This window comes from Saccopteryx leptura, chromosome 1 (assembly GCF_036850995.1).
Source record: "Saccopteryx leptura isolate mSacLep1 chromosome 1, mSacLep1_pri_phased_curated, whole genome shotgun sequence".
Lineage (NCBI taxonomy): Eukaryota > Metazoa > Chordata > Mammalia > Chiroptera > Emballonuridae > Saccopteryx > Saccopteryx leptura.
In genome coordinates, this window is record NC_089503.1 from 239,363,441 (window position 1) to 239,384,296 (window position 20,856).

Below are 20,856 nucleotides of genomic sequence, written 5' to 3' on the forward strand. Positions count from 1 at the left end.
CAAATTCTAAGAAACTGACATTTCTATATATTTTTAAAGTCATGCTTATTTTCTTCTAGAGGCTTAGTCGTCACTATAGTTCTATAAATGGCCTCATTTCTCTACAAACAGGATTTTCTTACAACTAGATTACAAATAGACTTTTACAAACAGTATTTTCTCAGCTGTTGAGTGATTTAAAATTTATGTAATGTGTTTTATTCACGTATGTGACTTTGTGTGGTGATAGGCTTATTCACATGCCACGTAAACCCAGGCACTGTTAAATTGACCAAGAGTGGAATGATTTTATATCTGTGATTTCAGCTTATACTTATAAATAAGTCAGCCCGACCCTGTTCCAAAGGAGAACAGTGTGCAATAGGGTGTTTCTTTTTTTTTTTTTTTAATTTTTTTAACCAAATTTTCTGTTGTGTTTTAATCTTCTTCTGGAAATACGAATGTTGAACATTTGACTTTCTGTGCAAAAATTAAATAGATTAGTCTAAATAGCATGGTTTGTAAGTCTATGGTATTATTCTGTATAGTACACTTTTGTATATTAATGTTTTGATGAGAAATGATTATGAATTGTTTTTATTTTTTATAAATTCTCATTACTTATATTATCTAAACAAAATTGTTTTGCTTTTCAAATAATAGGTAGACCCTTTTTGAAGTTAGAACTCTGAAGATCATTTTTCTTATTTCATATGCTAAATGTAATATGGAAGCATAAAGTTATTAAACACTATGAATTGGTTAAAATATAGTTTTTAAAAGTATGAGTTATACAAGAATGAAATCAGTAATTTTATTTATGTACCTGAATGACACTATAATGGTAGCTTTTCAAAGAAGATAAGACAGAAGTAATGCCACTTTAATTTAAAGCCTGAAATTGTAAATGTGAAAATATTTTGACCCAGTAAATGTTAAATAGGTGGTGATGTGTATGAGTGTAGTTTAGTATTTATTTTCTTATAAGTAAACTGCCTTATTTTTTTAAGCAAAGCTTTAATATTAGACTTAAGAGCTTAGAGCTGTAAGATGAAAAAAAAAAAAGTGCACTTTAAAATGTCATTTTGAAAATTATAGAAATAAATACTGACCTTTTCTAAGAAGTCTTCTCCTTTTGACATTGTTTAATTTTTTTTCTTTTTTGTTTTTTAGGTTTGCAATTTTTTTTGGTGATGGCATGTTCAGAATCTTGGATCCCTAAGTTGAATATGTTCGAAATATTTTAGGAACACTGGATATTGTTGTTTTGTATATATAATGACTTAATAGGTGACTCAGTAGATTTAATAAAAAGCATATAAAAGAATAGGATTATAATTCTGTATTTCTAAGTTGGCATGCATGTCTCAAATTCTCCACTGTCAGCATAAGTGTCATATTCCAGATACAGTGATCTTTTGAAGATTTCGAGGGTTTTATTTTCCCAGCCAGTTGATATAATCCTTCCATGCCGATTTGGTCAGTTTCTTTTTCTTTCTGTCTGCCTTGCAATGTAGTTAGACCAGAGGTAATTATTGATCAGGAAGAGGAACAAAAATCCTAAAGGTAATAATTATAAAATTTCAACCTAGGAATTATCTCAGAATGGTCTATGTGAGAATATGCAAAGTCTACCCAAATTAAACACAAATACACTTGTGGCAAAATGCTTCCAATTTCCAAAATAGATATTATGTAGCAGTGAAGTGCTGATGAGGAAGAAAAACAGCTGCTCATTTTCACCTCCTGTTTCTCTCCCTGTTGTTGGGTGAATGAATTGGTGAAGGTAAAATGGCTATAAAGGGTAGATAGTGTGAATGAAAAGGAGAAGGAATGAAATTTTAATCTCCAAAGATTATTTCCTCTTAAAAGATTGAAAGTTGGTTCCATTGCAAACCCAAAACACTAATTTGAAAGAATATATGTACCCTCTGTTTATGGCAGAATTAGTTACAGTAGCCAAGATTTGGAAGCATATCAAGCAGGTGCCCATCAGTAGATGAGTGGATAAAAAAGCTGTGGTACATTTACACAGTGAAATACTATTCGGTCATAATAAAGAAGGACATCTTACCTTTGGGGACAGCATGAATGGACCATGAGGGTATTATACTAAGTGAAATAAGCTAGTCAGAGAAAGACAAATACCATATGATCTCACTTATGTGTGGAATCTAATGAATAAAATGATGGAACAAAATAGAACGGATTCAGAAGAAACAGACTGACAGATCTCAGAGGGGTGGAGGGTTGGGGGACTCAGTGAACAAGGTGAAGAGATTAAGCAAAATAAATAAATAAATAAATAAATAACAACTCCTAGACAACAGTATGGTGATTACCAGAGGGAAAGGGGGTGTAGGAGGGGAGAGGAGGAGGAGGGAAAAGGGGGATAAATAGGGATGGAAGGAGACTTGACTTGGGGTGATGAACACAATATACAAATAATGTATTATAGAATTGTACACTTGAAACCTATGTAATTTGATTAACCAATATCACCCCAGTAAATTCCGAAATAAAAAAGGCTGCATCATAGAAACCTGTCTGAGTTTCTAGCCTGCAGATTTCAGACTTAAGACTATAATGTCAATTCTTCCTTGAATTTTCACCTTGCTAAACCTAGTCTGAATGTTTCAGACTTATCGGCCTTCACAGTCGTGTGGTAGGGCATTTCCTTAAAATCAATCTCTTATCTATCTATCTTTCTATACATACATGTATATACACTCACATATACATTTATCAGTGTCTATATGTGTATATATACATACACACACGTCTGTACTATTCATACACTTGTTGCTATACAATGCCCCATCCCTCCCAAAATTCATAAGTTGAAAACCTAACTCCAGATGTGATGGTATTTGGAGGTTGATTAAGTTTTTGAGAGGGGGCCCTCTTGGATGTGTTTAGAGCCCTTATAAGAGGCTCCAGAGCACTCAGTTGCGTCCTCCTGCCAGTTGTCTATGAGGAAGTGGGCTTTCACCAGAAACTGCATCTGCTGCTGCTGTGATCTTGGACATCCTAGCCTCCAGACCTGTGAGAAAGAAAAGTTTGTTGTCATAAGCCAAAAAACTAGAGAAAACTATCAACAACAACAAAATGTTTGCTATATTTTATACACCCCAACACACTTTTCAAACTGTAGGCCACTGTCGTGTTGGCCCAGAATGTTCAAATTTGGGCCTTGACCATGAGTGGATGGATGGATGGAGACCTGAATCTGATAGGAGAGGCGGACATTCCTTGGGCGATTCAAAGGGCATTACCGTGGTTGTCATTTTCTCTGGTCTGTTCCTGTGGAAATTAAGAGATGTGAGGAACATTCTGGGGCAGATAATTGTATGGCTGATCAAATGTGACTGGACAGCCTCCCTACTCCCCTCACCCCCATTACAGTTTGCTTTTAACACTTTTCTTTAGTATTCGTTTCTGGTGTATAGCACAGGGGCTAGACATTCATATAGTTTACAAAGTGTTCCCTCCAGTAATTCAGGTGCCCACTTGCCCTACTCTTTTGACCAGATCTGAGGAAAGATTGAATTTTAAGACCATAATCAGAGCAAGTGAAAAAGGACCAAGGGAAAGGATGGGAGAATGCAAGGAGCTGTAGAGATGGAGTGGTAGCTCAGCAGAATGTTAACATGATCGTTTTTTTGCAAGTTTTATTTTTGGCAGATTGTCCAGTAATACAGAAATCGGTGTATAGTTTTTTTTAAATAACATTGCTATTAGAGTTCTTTTAGAAACAGAATAGGCTGCACTGTTAATGCCCCCACCCCTTTGTTTTCTTTTAAGGGGAATTGGCTGATAGATATTAAGAGATGGCACAGTAAAAACATTAGATTTTTAAAAAAATCAAGTTTTAATCTAAATGTGGATTGTGTGTTTAGCTGCTTTCCCATTACAACTGGCTTTTTAAAAATTCTCCTTCTGGGATACTTTTGTCAATAGAGGTGTTTCCTCTTAGCCAATTCTAGCCACAATATTGACTGGGCTTTGTCATTTGATATACCCAGAAGGAATTAGACAGGCAGGAAAAAACTTGTTCCCTACTGGAATGAATATTTTAAAGACCTTCTTAGATTCTGAACACTGAGTGCAAATGAAATAGTCCCAAGAGAGGGAAATACTTAAGAGCCTAAGAATGAAAAATGATGGGAAGGGTGATAAATTCATATATAAGTAAACTAAGGGAAGGGAGTGGTTTCTTGGAATTATGAGATAGTGTGTAGAATCCCTGGGACAGAAGGTACTGTAATCTTGATCAAGATAGTTCACAGTTACACTGTATTACTTTAAGGGTAGTGGCAGGTGATGTTGGGAAATACTAATGCATTTCCTAACAATGAGTTTGATTTTATTCTGGTATGTTATAAATGAGTATATGGCTCAAAGATGAACTTAATTCAAAATAAGTATCTTAGGTATCAGAGAAAAAAATTATAAAAATGGATCTTTTGTTCCTGTCATACAAAGTTCGAAAATAATGTAGAAAGCTGAGCATAGTAGGGAATTATGATGACATGAACACAATCAGTATTTGTTGGTTGCTTTCCAGAAACTTGAAGTCAAACCTTAAATTTGTTTAATGCTGGGCTCAGTTGTACTTTTTTTTCTTTTTTTTTTTTAATTAACACATTATTTTAATTTTTTTAATTTTTTATTTTTTTAATTTTATTTATTCATTTTAGAGAGGAGAGAGACAGGAGAGAGAGCAAGGAGAGAGAGAAGGGGGGAGGAGCTGGAAGCATCAACTCCCATATGTGCCTTGACCAGGCAAGCCCAGGGTTTCGAACCGGCGACCTCAGCATTTCCAGGTTGACGCTTTATCCATTGCGCCACCACAGGTCAGGCCACAGTTGTACTTTAACAGCATTTCACTAGGTGTCTCCTGGGAAAATCTTTACCTTCTGGGATCACTGCATTTCTTGTTCTGGCACATCACTGTGGGAATGTAGAAATCTGACTCCGTTTGTCCAAGGATGAATGGGTCCAGTAAATTTGGGTACAATAAGTATGTAAGGATGGACAGAGAAATAGCCAAAACCATGGTACTTTAAAGTTATAGACCCTCTTTTATATACTGAAGACAGCTTTGGATTCTTTGCCCACCAAAACTTAATTTCTGAGGGTAAGATACAGCCCTTGGTAGTCAGGTCAGGAAGCCCTTATCTAAAAGATCACCTTCACTGTACTTCTGACCTTGCTCTGATTTACTGTCACTTTTCCTTAGTGGTTTTTTACGACCTTTGAATAGTCTCAAAGTTTGACAGTCACTTCGTGCTTTATACATTGAACTTTTACCGTAAGTTCAGAGCTTTGTAATGTAATGGAGTGAAAGTTCTCTGCAAAGGGATGCCCCAAAAAGTACAAGTGATAGAAATAGAGCCCAAGTCATGAAGGTATGGCAGGGCCCTCCTAATAATAGCTACCTGCAGCTGAGTTTGGGTGTTCATTTCATAGTAAGCTAAACAATGTTTTATTTTTTTAAATGGGCATATTTTTGTCTAAAATGCTTAATGATTATAAAGGTTTTTTTTAATCTAAGTGTGACTTTTCTGTCTTAGAATATCAATTTCATGGTGTAAAATATATACTTCAAGTCAACGTAGTGATTAGAAATTTGTAATTTTGTTATTTTGTGACTCTGAGATTTGTAGTACTGAACTGTGGAGACTTTTTAGGAAAAAAGAGGAAAATTATGGATATTCCCAGGTAATTTGTTCGACTGCTTTCAAGTTTCCTGAATGTATTATTATTTCTGAACTTTATTAGTCCATTTATACGTTTAAACTGTCTTCAGTTCATATTTTGACACAAAATGGATGCATGTGATTTGTATTATTAGAAGTATGTTTCAACAAAATAATTCCATATGAATGACTCTAATCTCCAGTTTGGAATCTCGGCTTACATCCTTGTTATGTCACTCACTGGGACATTTCTGCAAAATACAGCTTCGCTGAGAAGGTTATCCTTGAAAAATGAAGAAATCTGAAGAAACTAATTTGGGGACTGATTAGAGAGATCGGAGAGCATCATCAGATTGACAACAGCACATCTGGAAGAGCACATAAAGTATAATATGACTGTCTTTATGAATTGGACCTACACACACATAAAGTAACCTCATAAAATGTATCTTTAATGTAAGAAAAACACAACTGTAGTCTTTAAAACACCTCTGGCAGTATAGTCTATTCCTGATTGTTCACACTGGCGGAGTGGAACCTGGGTATTCAGCTTGTCTGAAAGTTAGACGATATTCATTCTGGATATGAAGGTGTTTTTTGTTTCTTTTTGGAATATAGTGTTTTGGGCTTTTAAAATGTGTGCCTCACAATTCCACATGTGGAATAGGAGCCTTAGTGTCCCTGCTCCGAAACTTGTTTTCTATCCTTTTCTGTACTGTCGACTTCAAGTGGGGCAAACATCAAGTGTGTATGATTGCCAAATTGAATGGAGTCCTGTTAGGTCTATATGTTACCTGATTTTAGTCCCTCAGTCAGGTCAAGATAGAAGTATAACCACACTTTTAGGCTTCTTCCTCCCATTGTCCCATTTTGTCCTGATTGCAATGGGAGATGTTCAGTTGCCTTACTATAAAGAATCCACTGTTCTTTCATGCCTGTCTCCCTGTGTGTTCTTGTGGGGAAACAAAATAGAATTTGACTTACAGATCTTGGTTATCTAAGGCTTCTTATAAAAACTTATAGCATATTATCTGACCATGCAGTGGTGCAGTGGATAGAGCATCAGCCTGGGATGCAGAGGACCCAGGTTCAAAACCCCGAGGTCCCTGGTTTGAGCCCAAAGGTCGCTGGCTTGAGTCCAAGGTCACTGGCTTGAGCAAGGGGTCACTCGCTCTGCTGGAGCCCCCTGGTCAAGGCACATATCAGAAAGCAATCTATGAACAACTAAGGTGCTGCAATGAAGAATTGATGCTTCTGTCTCCCTGCCTGTCTATCCCTGTATGTCCCTCACTCTCTCTCTGTCTCTTGCTAAAAAAAAATTAGAGCATTTTAAAATTTAGCCTTTTAACTGAGGTGTTGACAGTGGCCTCCATTGGATGTCTTCTGCACTGGCACTCTGCTGGGTGTGGCTGTCCACTCCTCCTCTCCACCCGTTCTCTGAGGCCAGGAACGGACCTCTCATGCCCCAAGCCTGGGAAGAACCAGAACTGACTTCTGTACAAGCCTGCTAGTTCCTGGTGTCCTGAGTTAATGAGATGGTTGGAGAGATCCATGTGCTCCTTCTGGGTGCCAGTGAAAACAAATTGTGCAGAGGAAACTATCATGTCAGTGAGATTTTCAGCATGATTTGTTTTAAAAAAAAAAAAAGCCAAATTTTAGATTAATCTACAAGAACTATCCAGGTGTGTTTATGAGGAAGAGAACAAACTTAAAAATTACCAAATTACTCTGACACATTTAAAACATGGTATTACTCTAAGAATTAATTACACATAGTTTTCAGAAACAAGTGCGAATCTTTTGTGTAAAAACAGTATTTACTGTATACAATCATTTTCTGGTTCTTTCTCTGATAAAGTTAACTGGTCTCATTTAAAACCTATAATTTGATATTATTCTTTGAATAAAATTTAATGGTACATGATACCATTCTTACTTTTTATGTAATGTACAAGTGTTCTTGGGAGGCACTTAGATGTGTTTGTTTTCCACATATGGAAATACTGTACACAGGGCCTGCGACTTCAGTTTCCAAGCCTTTGGCTGTCATTACACAGTGCTTCGGAAGGAGCTGGCCATAGATGTGTATCGAGCTTTTCTGTGTATGTGGCTGACTTTGTCCAAATAAAGTATAGCTTTGTACTCTGAAGGAGATTTTAGTAATTAAATTTTTGTTCAATAAAATATGTGTGAGTTAAAGGCAAGTCAAATATGTGCTGCAAGTTAAGGTAATGAACAAAAAGATCTATAAATGTGATTGTCTCAGTGGTTAGCAACCTTTTTCTATCCAAGTTAACAGTGATAGTGACTCCGTAGGAATGGTGGGGGTAGAATATGTAGTATGAAGGGAAAAGAAAGATACCCTCCCTCCACCTGAGATCAGCTACGTTGTGGGTCTGTATGTAAGCTGTGCCCAGGGACCTGAACTCAAGGTAGGAAGCTTGATACTAGAAGTTTATCTCTACAGATTCTGAATGACCAGTGTTGGAAGGGTGGGGGAGTTAAATCTGAGGCAAAATAGGAAAATGACAGTCTAGGGACTTCACATTTTCTGGTTTAAAGATTGTTCTTTGAACTTCTATGTCCGTGTCTCTACTCTATGCCCTTATTTGGTAAAATGAAAGGCTTGTCATGCCAAGTTCTTTAAAGACATCTTAAAAACTTACTGGTCTGTGGCATCAAAAGATTGGGAGCTGCTGCTTCTTGGAGCCATATAATACTAGTATTAGGGTCCCAATTGCTTATCTAACAGCCCATACTTCACAGGACACTGATCAGGGTGCCAGAGTATAGTTTGGGAAAATTGAGGTAATTGTCAGCATTTCTGTAGGATGGGAGTCATGGAAGTTTATGTTGGCCACTAAAAGACAGCTAGTATCCCGTTTAAACCAAAGGCTATCTGGGAATCTGAGTTAAACAATAGTTTTTTGTGAAAAGGATGCAAAGATGTTCTACAACACTAATTTGGAAGAAATCATTTAGATTGCCTTGAAGATAATTTTTTCTACCTGCAGAATGGTTAACCTACAAAAAATTCTACACTAATATATAGATGACCAAAATCAATGCAGTGGTTCTCAGTGCTTTTATTTATTTATTTTTTATTTATTTATTTATTTATTTATTTTTAACTTTATTTTTTTTACAGGGACAAAGAGAGAGTCAGAGGGATAGACAGAGACAGACAGACAGGAACAGAGAGAGATGAGAAGCATCAATCATCAGTTTTTCGTTGCGACACCATAGTTGTTCATTGATTGCTTTCTCACATGTGCTTTGACCACGGGCCTTCAGCAGACTGAGTAACCCCCCACTTGAGCCAGTGACCTTGGTTCCAAGCTGATGAGCTCTTTTGCTCAAGCCAGATGAGCCCATGCTCAAGCTGGCTATCCTGGGGTCTCAAACCTGGGTCCTTCCGCATCCCAGTCCGACGCTCTATCCACTGCGCCACTGCCTGATCAGGCCTCAGTGCTTTTATTTTTATTTCTGCTTATCTCTAATAACAAGTTTAAGATTAACTTCATATGCCATAGTCTTGTGTGACTAGACTTTTTAACAATTAGTTTTAAAGAAGTGAAACAAAGGATCCTGGAGAAGCAGAAACTCAGGATGAATCCATGATGTGCTGGGGTTGCTTGGGGTTCACCATATTTCCAGTGAAAGGACATTATTTTCAGAAAAATGTAAGCTAAGTACCAATTTCTTTCTAAGCTTTTCCACATATGTGCTAGGCACTGTGCTAAGTGATACAGAAGACATGTCAAGGGGTGGATTTCCAAGAAAGATACTGAGGTTTCTGCCTTTGGCATCTTTAAGGTGAGGGTTTGTCCTTAAATGGGTGCTCGTAGGCAAGTTCAGAGGGAGTCTGTGATCTCTAGTCGTGCTTTACAATTCTCCAAAGTACCTCCATTTATCTCCGGGGTTATTGTAAAATTCTCACTGAATTGCTCATTAGGGAAAGCTTGCCGTTATTCTCCATTAAGGGTTTTCCTTAGAGACTTTTTTCTTTGGAGACCCAACTTTGAATTATTAAACCCAGGTCTATGATTAGTGAGGTAGACACCTGCTTTTCTACATTTCACTGGGACTTGAAAGCAAGAATGAAATTAATAAAAAAATGAAGCTGGTTGGAGAGACACTAGGGACTTCGTTTGCTGTATGCAGGGTATCCTTCCTGGGGTGCAGAAGCCCCGGTTTAAAATCCTGAGGAGGCTCGCTTGAGCACAGGCTCATCTGGCTTGAGCGTGCGGTTGCTGGCTTGAGTGTGGGATCGTAGACTTGACCCTGTGGTTGCTGGCTTGAGCCCAAGGTCACTGGCTTGGCTATAGACCTCCAGATCAAGGCATATGTGAGAAAGCAGTTGATGGACAACTAAGGTGCCGCAATGAAGAATTGATGCTTCTTTTTCCTGTCTCTGTCCCTCTGTCTCTCTCCCAGTCTCTGTCTCTCGCTTAAAAAAAAAGATGGATTAAATCTTTTGAGCATTTTCAATTTTGTAGCAAAAAGATTATAAATCAATATATAGTGATTGAATATTTTTTCCTAAACTGTGACCCCAAAATTGAGGCAGGTGTGCAATTTTTTTATTTTGAAGAGAAAGTACAAGTTCCACACTATGGGTTTTTGATGACACAGTTATAATAGGGAATTTAGGTGTTTGTTTTTTTCTTTCCTTCTCTCTATATCTCATTCTTGCTGCAAACCAAGTTGCATTTTTCGTTAAATAGTAACTGAAAATTTCCCTTAGGCTTAGGATTTTCTTCAGATCTAACGTGGCCTCTTTAGGCCCAGTTTTGACCTTAGCAAACCCCATCATGGAACGGGTTATGCAATTTTAAAAGCCCCATTTGTGGAATTCTCTAGAAAATAGTAAAATATTCATGTTGTAGGATAGTTTTCCACTTTCAATTTAGTACAGTGCCCAGTTGAGGCAAACGTGGTTCACGGCTGGCTCTGCCTGTGCCTCCCCAGTACGTGGCCTGACTCAGCAGGACTCTGAATGTCTGAGCAGTCAGGTTTCTCCATTTTAGGGAGTCTAAAACAAGTGTTGGAACATTGCTGTTCACACCTACCAGCATAAACAACTCTTGTTTGAATTTTTAGATAACATCCTTCCAGGAAGTCATTGTAGCAAATTATAGTTTCTCCTTTCCCCTAGGTTTTACTTTTTTTTAATTTATCTGTTAAAATAGCAGATAATAATTAGGATTCATTTCCTCTAAAAAAACTGCCATCAGCAGGTGACCTAGAATTTCACCTTGTCCTCAGTAGATTCTACAAGGTGGGGCAACCGTAGGTTTGAGGTTTACCGTTGTGAGTACGTGCTGCGGTTTATTCTTGTCTTGTTATTTATTAAGGATTGTATTTTCTGCATGAGCCAATGTGGAACTCTTCCTGGGTGCCGCGGCCCTGTCGGGAGCACCCGCTGTCCGTGAACCCTGTGTGCAGCTGGCTTTCAGAGCGCTAGCTCCGAGGCCAACTCCTGGAAGCTTTTGGAGTATAAGATGATGAGCACATCTCAACGCCCAACTAAAAATGGAACTTTCTGGTTTTCTCCCATGAAACCTCTTTGATTCCAAGTTTAATTAGGCAGACCAACAAGACGACACATTTTGCTGAGAAGTTGAAAATCCTGTGGAATGATGCTGATCCATTTATGTAGGATGCTTTGGCAAGGGTTAAGTGTGTTAGTAGGTTCTTTCCAGGGGCGGCAGGGGGCGGGGACTTGTATGGTCTACTACAGGGGTCCCCAAACTACGGCGGCCCGCTGAGGCCATTTATCCGGCCCCCGCCGCACTACCAGAAGGGGCACCTCTTTCATTAGTGGTTATCCGCATCCTGTGCTCCTGGAGTCCTGTATGTGGCGGCATCGCTCACGTACAGTACTACTTCCAGTGACGCGGGACACACACATCACGGCTCCGGAAGCGCGTCATATCACTTGTTAACGGCTAGCAGTGACAAATATGGAACCGGACATTGACCATCTTATTAGCCAAAAGCAGGCCCATAGTTCCCATTGAAATACTGGTCAGTTTGTTGATTTAAATTTACTTGTTCTTTATTTTAAATATTGTATTTGTTCCCGTTTTGTTTTTTTACTTTAAAATAAGATATGTGCAGTGTGCATAGGGATTTGTTCATAGTTTTTTTATAGTCCGGCCCTCCAACGGTCTGAGGGACAGTGAACTGGCCCCCTGTGTAAAAGTTTGGGGACCCCTGGTCTACTGGATGAGTCGGTGTTGCCTTCCCTAGCTGCCACCCTCCTCAGCCACTTTCCTTCTTTAGATGGTTCCTGGTTAAACTGCTGTGCACTGAACACAATGAGTGGACCTCGGTGATCAAGATTCGGTTTCCTGTTATGTAAAAGGCTTAGCTTAAGTTGAAGTCATAAGATCTATTTGCTCTTCTAAAACATTGTGGCTGTGTCGCCTCTTCTACTCGCCAGCCAGCCCTGTCAGTGCATCCCATTCTTTTCAGTCCCAGGGTCTTTGCACTAGCTGTTTCCTTAGCCTACAATGCTCCTCCCAGGTACTCCTCCTCTTGCTTCGTTTAGCTCTGCTCAGATGTCTGATCATCAGGTTTTCTCTGACCATCCCACCTACAGTAGCATCTCCTTCCTTATCTTCCATATTCCCTCATAGCAGTGGACACGAGCTGCCATTAGAGACTTGTCTCCCACAATAGAAATTCAGAGAGGGCCGTCTTTGTTTTGTTTCTAGCTCTTTCTTCAGAACCTAAAATAATACCTGGCATATGTTAGAAATTTAATAATTATACAGTATTTGAGTGAGTGAATGAATGAATCCCCTACTCGAATTTTTAAAGAGTTTGGAAGGAAGTCAAGGACTTCTAAAAAAGTGACAACTACCTTAGAGGAGCTGGCCTCAGGGCCTGACCCCGTGTCTAGTGGTGCCATTTCTGTTTTCAGCTCTTTCGCTACCTGAATGTTCACTTAAAACTGGTCGGGAACCTATGGCTTGCGAGCCAGATGTGGCTCTTTTGATGGCCGCATCTGGCTCGCAGACAAATCTTTAATAAAAAATAACATTAAACATATAAAACATTCTCATGTATTACAATCCATTCATTTCCTACCGCTCATGTTCATGGTTGCAGGTGGCTGGAGCCAATCATAGTTGTCCTCCGGGAGAACACCAAATTTTTATTGGATAATGCATAACATACACGGGTCGTTGTATGGCTCGCACGGAATTACATTTTAAAATATGTGGCATTCATGGCTCTCTCAGCCAAAAAGGTTCCCGACCCCTGACTTAAAGCGATTACGCCTAACATTCCCCCAAGTAGAGGGTGACTTGTGCTAATAGTAAGCACTGCCTTTAAAAACTGTCTTTAGTGGATTAGTACATTGAATAGATAGTGGTTCAGCAATAGCTTTGGTGGCAGGCATTGTGCTAGAGGCCAGGGTTTACAAAAGTCAACTGGACAGACCCACTGAGCTTAGAGTTTTTCATCATGGGAGTTTGGTTCACAGTAAGAAAAGCTCTGAAGGAGAGGGAGCTTTGTTTGGTGGGGAGGAGAGCTCTAACATGGAACTCAGGTGTTCATGAGGAGGTAGTGGGCTGTGGGTGTCACGTGTGGTCTTCAGGCAGAAGTGGGAGAATGACAGCATGCCTCCTCGGGTTTGCCTAGGCTCCCCCAGGGCTCAAGGACGAGGGAGGATGCTCTCAGGACTCTTGTTTTCTTTTAGACCACATCGATAAAATTCTTACTGTGACCACTCTACGTTAGACTTCTACGGACTAAAGTCAGAAGCTGATAATTTAAAATGGTTCTATGGGTGAATATTCCAAAGAGTTCCAAGGCCTGGAAGTCTATTTAAAAAAACAAAACAAAACTTTGAAATACAGCAAATTTGAATCCTCCCCCACTTCAAGATTCAAAAGAAGGGAAAAAAAAAACCCCACAAAGAAAACTCTTGAATACCTTCAACAATGCAAATAGGCTAAAATTTAAGGGAAGATTTCTAAGGTATTTTTCACCTATGCAAGCGGTAAATAATCCTTTAAATACTCTAAAGGAGGTAGTTTGAATTTTTCTGTAAGCAGTATTTAATTGAAAAGGAAAGTAGAAACATGTGATCCTAACCCATGAGAAGCTCGGGGATTTGCGCAGAGAGAGCTTTCCTGTATAGCTCTGTTGAGACATTCCCTGTCCTCCAGCTGGAGATCAGAAACCATTCTATAGCGTGCTTTCTGACATCATGTTCTAGGGGTGAAAGGTACACATGGTATTCATAACATCGGGGAAAACCAAAGACTGGTAAAAGTAGGACCTTGCATTCAGACTATCCACTGGGTTCCCTAGCTCATGTGTAGCTTTCAGAAATAATGCTCCAGCTCACACCTTCTCAGGGTGTGTGTGTGTGTGTGTGTGTGTGTGTGTGTGTGTGTAAGTAACCTGGGCACCTAGTTCAATTGCAAATTCAGATTCAATATTTCTAGAGTGGGACTTGGAAATCTGTTTTTTCAGCAAGTTTGCAGGTGAAGCCAGTACCACAGGTCCACATGTTACATGGAGTAGCAAGGGTTTAGCTTTCCAAGAATTTCCACATAATGGAAACTTGATAATGACCCTGAGAGTTGAGCGGTGCTGCTATGTTGCTTTTTACACAGAATAAGTTTTCAAGAGGTGGGTTGTCTAAAGCTATGCTAGAAGCCAAGTTTTCTAACTACTCCGGCGTGTTTTTATCATACTAGTTTTAATTTGATTGTTGCATCGTGAATGGAGAAGTGGGGAGGAAGTGGGGAGGTGGGACTGAAATATTTCTGGAAGTTCAATAGAGAACATAAACACATCTATTATTATGTCTCCTGAGGTCTGGCAGGGGGAGCTAATGTACTAGGGGGCAGAAAGGTTATATGAGGGGTCTTAGAGTTGACCCAGTGGCAAGTGCCCTGCTGGTGACAAACTTAGCTGTCTTTGGGAAAATCAGGTGTACCTTGACTATGGGCTGCCTTTCATCTAACATAAGAACTTAAGAGCTCGGTGGCATTGATTTATGGAGCACTGTTCCTGTCAGATGGTACAAAAAATGTGCAAATCATATGCAAGTGGGCTAACTCTTGCTCAAAGTTTGCCAACCAGAAACAGGATGTCTTTATTCCAGCTAGATTTGAATTTGCTCCTTGGGTAACTTCCAGTGAGGTCGTGATTAAGCTTATTCTTCATATGGTGTATGCTGAGAAGTAGCTAAATATTGTCAAAGAGAAAGCTACAAGCCTAGGAATCCAGGGTGGCATTTGTGAGTCTGAGTCCTGAGTCCCAGCAGGGTAGTGGAGGCCCTGCTGGCCCTTGAGGCTAAATGACTCTGATACGGCCTTTTATTTTCACAATTTCTGCCTTTTCCTCAGGGAAAGGCTGCTATTATTGGTATTGGTGCATCCTTGTCCATGTTGTCCCAGGCATTTGGTGCCAAGCAATTCAATGGCAGCACAGAAAGATTTGATTCATTTGATACCTCATTCTGCTCAAAAGTATGAATGCCTTGATTTTTCGGTGTTTGTGTAGTGTCTTGTTATAAATGTAATGCCTGCTCCCTGCAAAAATTTTGGAAAGGAAAGGAAACGGAAAAGGAAAAGAAATCACTATACTACTACTCAATGATAATTAATTAGTGTTATCATTTCGGTGGGTATCATTCCTGAGATGATGACATCATTATTTATTATTGTTATTTTGTTATTAAAGTTTTGTAGCCTACGTTTTCACTTAAGGGTCTTAGAATGAATGTTTTCCCAAATTTTGAAATATGATTGAAGAGTTTTTTTGGATTATTTTGTTAGTTGATGTTTCAGCTGATGGAATAATGTAGTTTATCCAGCCACCCCTATTGATGACCATTTCGTTTGTTTCCTACCGTTTAATATATTATACTGCAAGGGAAAACCGTTGTATTAAATCTGCACAGCTCTGACTATTCCCTTAGACCAGGGGTCTCAAACTCGCGGCCCGCCGAACAATTTTGTGCGGCCTGCAGACTAATCCACGAAGTTCAAAATATTTTGGATAAAATTAAGTAAGCCTAGGGGCCTACTTGTATTTTTCATTTCTCTAGCATCCTAGCTAGATATTAGCTTAGTTAACAGCAGTTGTGATGCGAACTACAGTTTCTGGTCGTTTTGTGACACTGAAAAGTGTTGCCTTTTGTAGACCTAGTGCGGCCCGCTGAACGGCTGTGATCTTGCTCTGCGGCCCACATGCTGAGTTGAGTTTGAGACCCCTGCCTTAGATTGAATACTGAGAAATGGAATTACCAACTCAAAATATATTTATTTATGAAAGGTTTTATTTACTGATTTTTAGAGAAAGGAGAGAGAAAGAGAAAGGGGGGAGGGGAGGAGCTGGAGAGTAGTAGTTGCTTAGTAGAGCCGGTTGGATAATAGTAGTTGCTTCTCATATGTGCCTTGACTCTGTAAGCCCTGGGATTTGAACCAGCAATCTCAGCATTCCAGGTCGATGCTTTATCCACTGCGCCACCACAGGTCAGGCAAAAAATATATTGAAAATATTTGTTGGATGAATGATGCTTTTTGATATATATTAGCAAGCGTATCCCAAAATGGTGGTCCAATTTATACCCTTAATTAACAGGCACTCTGGCTATATTGGGTATTGTTTTTAAACTTTGCCTCATTGACAGTTTAAAATGATATCCCTTTGTTTTCACTTGCAAATATTTGATCTCCAGTGAGACTGAATTCCTTACACTCTTTTCTTTTGTAAAATGCCTCTTAGAAAATGGCTCATTTTTCTCTTGAAGTTTGCTTTGTTTTGTTGTTGTTTAATGATCTCTGAAAGCGCTGTCTACATTAAGATATTCACTTTTGTCTATATTTTTGACATTCAGGAAATTTTGCACTTTTACCTAATCAAACTTATCAATCTTTTTGTATTTTCTTCTGCTTTTATGCTTAAAAATCTCTTCCTGGTCCTGAAATTGCAGGACCATTAATAAAGATAGTTTAAGTTGGAAGTCTCTGGAGTTAGGAATTAGCAACAAATATTTTGAGGTAACTACAACCAATAATTGAATGTGACCTGGTCTTAACCTGATGTGTACATAGAATCACCTGTCAGAGCTTTTGAAAACACTAATGCCTGGGTCACAACCCAGAGCCACTGAAATAGAAATTTTAAAAAAGAATGCATTGCACGAGTCCACAGACTTAGAAAGGAGCACATCCATGTTGCATGTAGTTTTATTTATTTATTTATTTTTTGCTTGCTTTGAACATTAAATTTTACTAGCATAGTGGGTGCATTTTGTCTTACCTATCACCATCTGTTAACAGTAAAGGGCAGAGTGCTTTCCTGAAGAAGGGGATTCAGAACAGTATGCTGGGGGAGCTCCCTGAAAAATTACAGTGTGCTCTGAAAGTGCCAATCTCACAAGTTGACAGTTCTAGGCACGTGGTTATTTCTGAGTTTCATGGCTGATTTTCATGCTTGCCTTAAGAGTCACTGCACTACTGCCAGTGGGTTATTTTTTTAAATTAGACGAGACAAAATATTTACAGATGTAATATATTTGAAGAACATACAGGATATAAAGACTATATTAGAAGATACAATGCATTTACAAATATCCATGTGATATATTTGTATACTTCTTTAAACCAATATCCATTATTTCTTGATATACAGTAGCACCTCACTGAAATGGGTGTAAACCTTGCAAATGAGTATTTGCAACTTGGGAAAAGAAAGTCAAACCAAAACAGTTTTATTTCTCTGCAAAATTTAAATGCCCATTAGTTAACATTGAAAATACACTCCTGTTTCTCTAGCCTGGAGTTGTTCTACTAAAAAGTCTTTTAAGGAAATTTGCCTACGTAGCACTTTGCATTTTAAGGAGTAGCGAGTCTGTCCACAGGAGCAGAGAAGGAAGGCACAGACAGACAGGCTTTGGCTTTGAGCAAGTAACTTAGCATCTCAGAGCCCTGGACATGGTGGTGCTGGTGGCGGTGGCGGTGATGACACCTCATAGGGCTGTGAAGGGGGGTAGGGGTGGTAATTTAAGTCTAGTGTCTGGCAGCTGGTCACTACTCCATTAATGTTGGTCCCAGCATCCACTAATGTGTTCACCTCCCTGGATAATTTGAAGGAGGATATTTGGGGGTGAGCAAGAGGGAGAGGCTTCCAAGGAGAGGCCCCTCTCTGTGTTTTCGGTTCCCTGATCAGTTCAAGAAATACATGTCTCAAACAAAAGTAGATAATTTTAAAACACTGGAGTAGGAAGTGCTAAATTTTTATAGCAGATAATACATTTATTATTTATAAAAAATAAAGAGAGACAGGTGTGACCTGAAGTAGTTTGTACATTATTTTCATATCATTTTCCTATATAAAACACTTAAACCAGATTTGAATACATCTTAGGTTAGAAGAAGAAGAAGAAAGAAGAAAGAAGGAAGAAGGAAGAAGGAAGAAGAAGAAAAGAAGAAAGAAGAAGAAAGGTCATCATGTTGCTAAAACTCGCTATTATAACTAAGAGGCTAGGGGTATGGGAGAGGGATTGGTGCTGACGCGGCAAAACCCAGCCCGCACTCGAGCACTGAAGCAAGGGAGACACGGAGCTCATGCCGGAGGAGTTTCCCCGCATAGCCATCTCTGTGCTGTGGTTGAGGTTATCACTTGAGATAAACAGTGACTGAGAAGGCTGGGGTGGCAGCAGACCTGGCCACACTGGGCATGCCAGGGCTACGGGGTGGGCACTCAAGCAGGCAAGCCAGGTGTCCTGATGCTGAGAGCCCTGTGGCCAGCCACCTTGACCTCGCCCCACACTGCCTTCTGTAAGGTGAAGGGACTGACTGGCTGGATTATGTGATCTTCAGACCCCTTTCAGCTTTGACATTCCATGATGAAAACTGATGGATTGATTATTGTGGACCAGAAAGATCAAAAGAGATGGAAAGGCATCCTGAGTTCTTTTCTGGCCAAGGTTCCTCCAGAAGCAGAGCAAAATGAACTTCTTGATCACCGTCAAGGAGGAAGAATTTATCTTTGGACCTCTTTCCAGTCTACTCACTTATTATCTTTGCGGTAGGACCATGGACAGCTCCTGGCAAACTGAACTAAGCAAATTCTCCTCCTAATCTTTTATTAACCTTGATATCCCTTCCCGTCTCCAGCACAGTGTCTCTCATATCACAGCTTGTAGAGGATACAGATCTTTCCAGCCAGGGTACTCACCTAACCACCCCAAATTTAGAGATGGTCTCAAGGTCAAAGCATTCCATGTACAAAGTCTGTAATGGTGTTTGCACAATTATTACTCTTTATTTTGCTTAGTAGACACCTAGCCAATATCTCTCATGTGCAAAACACTGTGCAGGGCTCTTGGGCAGTATTTTTCAAACTTTAGGCCACCACGCACTAGTAGCCTTTAATCTCTCTTTTTTTTAAATTTTATTTATTCATTTTTAGAGAAGACAGAGGGAGAGAGAGAGAGACAGGAGAGACAGAGAGGTAGCCTTTAATCTCAATTTAATCAGCTACAACTAGAATTCTGAAAATATCATATAACAGAGTAACATAAAAACTATCAGTGTCTCACACATAGTAAGGCTAAGTATTATTTTAAAAATCTGTGTTTCAGTTGTACATGTGTAGGCCTGTGTTTCTGTGTGTGATGAATTTCAGTGGAAAATGTATTTCTCACTGCATTGTAGTGGAAGAGTTTAAACCAATGCTGTGGGCTCATAATTCCTTATCTGTAATTTCACATTCAAAAACATGAAATTTTTTTTTAAGTTTGACACAAAACTTAAAAACTTTTTAAGTTTGGCACAAAACTTGGCCTAAAGTGATTTAAGGGTATTTGTAGACTTTCTTTATCCTACTTACTGTGAATATTTGTACACTTGACCATAGAATGGAGTCATACCTTTGAACCCTGTGGGTTTATTGCACTCAATTACTTTACAGAGCAAAAAATTCTGAACCATACGGTTTTCCATAAGAGATTGTGGACCTGTATGAGGGACATAACAGCTTTCATTCATTCAGCAACGATTTATTGAATGCTTGACATTGTGCTGGGTGTTGGATATGGAAGAAAGACAAGTTAGCGTGAGGTGAATCTTGGGGAATTTAACGGTTCCATGGGTGGGTTAGATTTGGGGTTACCAGAGCTGAACTTCAGCACTTTCCTTTCGTGTTCTTCCTCTGTGTAAGTTCACCCAGACCTTCAGCTGCAGGGATTTTTCTGCTGATGGCTTCTAAGCTTCCTATGCTACATTTGCAACATGACTTCAAACCAGCACTTCAGCTCATTTAAAAACAGACTGCAGGCCCTGGCCGGTTGGCTCAGCGGTAGAGCGTCGGCCTGGCTTGCAGGGGACCCGGGTTCGATTCCCAGCCAGGGCACATAGGAGAAGTGCCCATTTGCTCCTCCACCCCGCCCCCCTCCTTCCTCTCTGTCTCTCTCTTCCCCTCCTGCAGCCAAGGCTCCATTGGAGCAAAGATGGCCCGGGCACTGGGGATGGCTCCTTGGCCTCTGCCCCAGGCGCTAGAGTGGCTCTGGTCGCGGCAGAGCGACGCCCCGGAGGGGCAGAGCATCACCCCCTGGTGGGCAGAGCGTCGCCCCTGGTGGGCAGAGCGTCGCCCCTGGTGGGCGTGCCGGGTGGATCCCGGTCGGGCGCATGTGGGAGTCTGTCTGACTGTCTCTCCCCATTTCCAGCTTCAGAAAAATACAAAAAAACAAACAAACAAACAAAAAAAAAAAACAAAACAGACTGCAAACTCCTTCCTCCTGTATCTCTATCCTTAATGGTACCATTGTCTACCTCATCTGGACATAGAGTTGTCCTTGTCCTTGACCTTGTCCATTCCTGTTCATTTTTTCTGACTAGTAACCCTTGCCTCCTTTCCCTTCTCTCTTTTCCCAGAGCCATCTGTTGCTACAGCTGTGAATAATCACTTCTCATCTGATGGATTAGATCAGGGGTAGTCAACCTTTTTATACCTACTGCCCGTTTTGTATCTCTGTTAGTAGTAAAATTTTCTAACTGCCCACCGGTTCCACAGTAATTGTGATTTATAAAGTAGGGAAGTAACTTTACTTTATAAAATTTATAAAGCAGAGTTACAGCAAGTTAAAGCATATAATAATTACTTACCAAGTACTTTATGTCGGATTTTCGCTAAG

At 39.7% G+C, this 20,856-nt stretch overlaps 1 protein-coding gene and 1 long non-coding RNA gene across 2 annotated transcripts in view; both read left to right on the forward strand.

Moving 5' to 3' along the window:
• Window positions 1–20,856, forward strand: part of XKR6 (XK related 6) — a 259,812-nt gene that overhangs the window by 59,597 nt on the left and 179,359 nt on the right. The gene's annotated exons all lie outside the window — the stretch shown is intronic.
• On the forward strand, window positions 18,150–19,448 carry LOC136407718 (uncharacterized). The gene is made up of 2 exons (XR_010752000.1): window positions 18,150–19,085; window positions 19,176–19,448. It is a non-coding gene; the product is annotated as an uncharacterized lncRNA (long non-coding RNA).